This window comes from Anneissia japonica, unplaced genomic scaffold (assembly GCF_011630105.1).
Source record: "Anneissia japonica isolate Jap-2015-1 unplaced genomic scaffold, ASM1163010v1 scaffold287606_len166773_cov115, whole genome shotgun sequence".
Classification (NCBI taxonomy): domain Eukaryota; kingdom Metazoa; phylum Echinodermata; class Crinoidea; order Comatulida; family Comatulidae; genus Anneissia; species Anneissia japonica.
Genome location: NW_022734863.1, coordinates 66,319 through 72,240, shown reverse-complemented (window position 1 = coordinate 72,240; position 5,922 = coordinate 66,319). Strand labels below are relative to the sequence as shown.

General features: G+C 34.2%; 1 protein-coding gene across 1 annotated transcript in view; it reads left to right on the top strand.

The window, feature by feature from the left end:
- LOC117116511 (MAM and LDL-receptor class A domain-containing protein 1-like) overlaps positions 1-5,922 on the top strand; it is a gene marked incomplete at its 5' end in the record, with an annotated part of 70,379 nt that overhangs the window by 61,669 nt on the left and 2,788 nt on the right. The window lies entirely within an intron of this gene.

Below are 5,922 nucleotides of genomic sequence, written 5' to 3'. Positions count from 1 at the left end.
ATATATAATATATATATATATATATATATATATATATATATACTGTATTGTATTGTTATTTCAAAATTATATTTTATTATTGAAATGAATTACATTGTCCTCATCTTTATCAACCACATCATCATCATCCTTATTAATCATTATTATCAATCATCATTCTTATCATGAGGATGATGATGAAGTGGAGGAGGACGACGACAGGAATGAAGTTGACGATTGGGGCAGAGGGGATGTTTCTCATCATTCGTCATCATTAACCTCATCAACATCATTCTCATCAATCATCCTCATTATCACGATCATACTCATTAACAACCATTATCATCAATCATAATCATCATCATCATTATCTTCATCATCCTGAAATTCATCATTCTAATCCTCCTCCTTATTATCATCATTATCCTCACCATCCTTATCAGCATCATTTTCTTCCTCATCATCATCAATTATCAATCGTCATCTACACCTCGTCATCTTCCTTCTCATCAACTGCATTATCCTCATCCTCCTCATCATCATTCTTATCTTCACCATAATCATAATCATAATTATTATTATTATTATTATCCTCATCATCATCCTGATTACTGTCATAATCATCATCATCATCATCATCATTTTCATCATTATCCTCTTCATCATCAGTCACCACCATCATCATCATGAGGATGATGATGATGAGGAGGAGGAGGAGGAGGAGGGGAATGATGATGAGGACGAGGGTGAGGATGAGAGGGATGATTCTCATTCATCATCATGATCATGATCATCATCATTATCATCAGCATCATCATCATCATCATCATCATCATCACCACCATCATCATTCTCATCAATCATTTTCTATCATTCTCATCACCATCATCACAATCATTATCATCAACAACCATTATCATCAATCATAATCACCATCAACTTCTTTCTCACCATCATCCTCACCATCTTCTCCTCATCATCATCAACATCCTCCTTATAATGGGGATTATAATGAGGATGGCGATAATATTGAGGAGGAGGATGATGATGATAATAATGACATCAGTATAGTAATAATAACAGTACTAACGCTAATATTAATATGTATTATAAACTATAATTTTTTTAAACGCATAAAAATAGTGATATATTATAATATTATAAAGTAACAACATAATAGTATAATAATGATGATGAAGAAAAATGTAGTGTAGAAAGATTAAATTTAAATAGGTAAACATTTCCTTTAATTTTGATTGTCGTCTTGGAATTTGGTGTGTTGACATCATCATTTCAGTTGCTTGGGAGGTAGGAAATTTCCGTCAGACAGGCCTAGACTCCCATCGTCTAATGCCACGACGAGGTCGCCACACCACAGATAATGATTTGCTTATCCATATAACATTATTTTGATTGCCAATCCCTAATATTTTGGCTTAAAAGCAACATTTTGTGTCATCCTATGCTAAAAAACTTCCCATAAGCCCAGAGATGTTTATCTTTGGACTCTGACCAATGGTCTAGTCGGCCCTGTGTTTGGACCCACCCTATCAGACTCCCTGGGGCCACCTATGAACGAATATAAAGGGTAAGCATTTAAATAATTTCACAGTTATAGAAAAAAAACTAAAAGTGACTAAAAATATTAACATGTTTCCCATACCACGATCCAAAAATTGGTATTTTAAAGCAAAATTTCACTAATTCGTTTTTTTGTTTTTTTGTTTTTGTTTTTTTTTTTGTTCGGTTAACTCGAAAGTAAAGACAAAAAGATTGACTTGGTAGACTTGAAACAGTAAGTTTATTATTCACATGAATATTTCGGCCTGTCCTCAGGCCTTCTTCGGCCGCGGCATGAGTGACAAACATTATGTAAGTTGGCTGTTACAGAAATCTCAATATAATATAATGAATACATCTATTGGTTTAAAATTTTAACAAAGTATAATGCAGGGGCGTACCGTGGGCTGTCTCTTATACACATCTAGATGTGTATAAGAGACAGATATTATTCCTGTATGTATAATATTGTATTGAGATTGTCTGGTACTTTGATAACAACAAAATTATTTTTACATTAAAAACATAGTTTTTCCCAACATAATGGACCCCATCTTGAAATTTGTCATGATAACGTCATCATTCCTATCAAATATTTTAATGAGAGTGATGAGTAGCTATTTAGCCAAGTTGTTGTTGCATTTTATATCCCCAGTATATGTAAAAGTGACCAAAAACATAAATGTAATTCCCCCATCTTAAATAGTTTAAACAGGGTATATTAGGCCAAAATTTCAAAGTGCTGTAAAAAAAAAAATGCCCAAGCCCTAGGCATGGGGATTTTTTTTCTGAGACACTATAGGGTATTCTGATTCAGAAAAACTAAAAATTAATTTTCCTTTATTTTTTCCCGCGAATGTTTATTTCCAAAGTTTACAACCAGGCTAATAATATGTATTTGTCAACAAACAACTTTTTCACATTAGACTTACCACAAGTCTCTATTGATTTTTCGTAGTATAAGCACTTTTCGGAGAGCGCCACCAGCGTCAGTTTATGTCGAGAAACTTTTTTGATGCGAATTAGAAAAAAGTATACTATGAAACGCAAAGCAAATAGGTAATATGGAACGCCATTTGTACGAAAATCGATTTTCCAGCTTTTTTTATTGATTAAGAAAGTTTAAGGACTAAAACCCAGTCTATTTTCATATCAGCCCTAATCATGGTAATGATGAGGTGTTTGTAGAATTCCAAGTCAGCAGCATCAACATCTAGGTATCTTTTGGACCGCGAGATTTTCAACTTAAAAAGAGATCCCGGTCCGAAAAAGAGCAGACCTTCAGGGTAGGCGGGACTTTAATTGGCATATAGACCTACCGGTACCGTATTTTCCTAAGCCGTCGCATACTTATTAAGTTTTCTGAAAAAGTTATTACTTTTTAATTCTTTTAAATAATTTGATTTAATAATTATAAGCTAAAAATAATCTTAATCATGAATGATAGGCCCTAATATGTGTTTTCTAATTATGCCTAAGCAGAAAAAAAAATGGTTGCTTTACCGTAGAGGAAATGCATTACAAAATTACATCATGCTCTACGACAGAGCAGACATTTCCACCCTGACCTATTTTAACTTCCCAATACAATGAATTCATACTTCATCACGGTTGGATGCAGATCTTACAATGCAAAAACCTGACTTAAACTTACAATGCAAACTCAAAACACGCACTCGGCTATTATAAACCACCCTATCGGAGCGTTATATAGATAAACAAATAAGCCTACAAACTGCAAATGTGGTATCCTGGGAACTCTCAAGCATTGATTCATCAAATTGAATTATTCATAATTTCCAATGACACGCCTACCAAAACAACCCAACATAAAAAATATGAAACAAATCGTTCCAAGATCTACCGTACTTGTATGTCAAGACACCTAATCATAACCCTCGTCTCTTCGAAGTAGAGGCGAAGGGTATTGCAATTAGCGCGGGTCTGTCTCTCTGTATCTATGTCATTTTGTGGTGTGTTTGTCCCTCTGGGTGTATGTATTTTTGAACGTTATTTATAGGCCTATATTTTTCGGTCGCATCTGACATACCGTACTCGCGCGAATAAGCGCCCCGTTTGAATAAGCGCCCCTCTCTAATAACCTCGTGAAAATTTCCTAAAGCGACCCGTTTTAATAAGCGCCAACAAGAACCACTACACACTACCATTAATTGCATCTGCTATTTTTCTGATTTTGATATTCAAGCATTCTTGTCATGAGCCATGTTCTCTAGACGATTATCTTTTCCGCCTAACCACCATTCGTAATGTCCTTAAATAATCTTTTTTTCATTCAAAATGTACCTCTTGAAATAATTTCCCATAAGAACCCCTCGATTTTCATCTATTTCCATAAGCGCCCCCTCAATTTCCACTCTATTTTCATAAGCGCCCCGTTCGAATAGGCGCTCCGTTTGAATAAGCGCCCCTCAGAAAGTGCAAAAAATATTTTAATCGCCCGGGCTGCGATTTTTTTTTTCGTACGAAAAATTTACATGAAACTCCACTCGGGCCGTCTCGAGTGAATCGACTCGGGCCGAAAATCTCATATTGCAGAAATCAGGAGGTCAAAAGGTCATCAACAGATAAACGTCTACAAAATGCAAAACAACTTCTGAGAGAACGTCGCTGTCTGATTTAAAAAAAATACATTGATGTTACCATGCTAATACTAATGGGTCGTTTAAAATGACATATATAAATATTTGATTGCGCTGCACGATTAATGGATTTGAACTTGAGTTATATACTGTGACAATTTTTTTTTTTTTTTTAGTTAGATCTGGGTTTTGCATATTTACCTAGGCCTACTAACTACTAAAAATATACGATTTCAAGGGAAAACACGAAGAGGAAGGAATAGCGCGTTTCTTTCAAATGAAACAGGGTGATCGACAGTTATTTTCAAATTAAGAGAAGAGCTGAGAATACCCAGCTCTAGAATACTGGATGTCAAAGACCTGCCAAAATGGCAGAGCGGCACCAATGAATATAAATGAGGCCTAAGCCTAGTTATATGGTAAATAGTATCTGCAGGTTCTTGATTACAAGGCTAGACCAAGTTAATTAATGCCGAAATGATTATTATTTATTATTATTATTATTATTATTACTATTATTATTATTATTATTATTCATTATTATTATTATTATTATTATTATTATTATTATTATTATTATTCATTATTATGTTATTAAAACCTACCTTAGGAACTTAGACGATGGAGAAATTAGAGAACATAAAAAAAAAACGACGTTAAGGGGAAATAGAACAAAAGATATTCCCTTGGACTAGTTATTAATTATAGGCCTAGTAAATAGGTTCTTGATTACAAGGCTTAGGCCAAGGTAATAATGCTGAAATGATTATATTATTATTATTATTATTATTATTATTATTATTATTATTATTATTATTATTATTATTTAACATTAATTACATTACAAGGATAGTTTGGACAAGTTCAATAACGCCGGAATGGTATATTTTATTTATTATTATTTAATAATATTTCTCTTATGCACTCTATTTTTTATTTCATGCTTCAATTTTTCCCCTTTTTTCAAAATTTCAATCAACGTCATGTGAAGCGTGACTGTTGGTGTCAGCCTAGGACCCTAGCCTAGGGACCTAGGCCAAGTTTAGGGAGGGCCTATGGTAGGTAGGACTTAACTCAGCCTGCTTTAGGCCTTTAGTTTATCTTCTTTCTGTCAGCCTTTGGTGTACCTATCTACACTTTATAAAGGAGGGGTACTAGCTGTTGTTGTTGTAAATATTATACTAACATTTAATAACATACAAGAAGGTCACAGTTAGTTACACAGTACATCCCATAAATCCGTAAGATTTCATAGGCCTACCGTAGGTAAACACAGAAAGAGCAATAAAAGTAAAACTCGAGCGTCACGACATTGCGAAGTGTCTGCTCTTGTTCCTCGTATCGAACTCATGTCGAGTCAGTCCGAGATGGCCCGAATGAAGTTTCATGCAAATGTTTCGTACGGAAAAAAAATATCGCGCCCGGGCTTATTCGCGCGAGTACGGTACCGTAGCTAAACGCGAGCGGATCGTTCGATCGAGTCGAGAATGTGCCACATTTAACCGACAGACTAGAAGCGGTCTGGATGACGGCGTGCAAACCCGATTGATAGGCTGCAACCTAAGGCCTATAAGACTCGTTTGACGGATGGTGTGGAGAAATAAGATGCAGATTTTAGATGTTTTCCGGTCATATAGGAATTTTATATAAAAAATAATTGTAAATAATAATGAAAAAAAGTACTCATTAAATGTGTAATAAAACGTTAACAATAATAATGTTAATGGTAATGATAATAATAATAATAATAATAATAATAATAATAATAATAATAATATGTTTT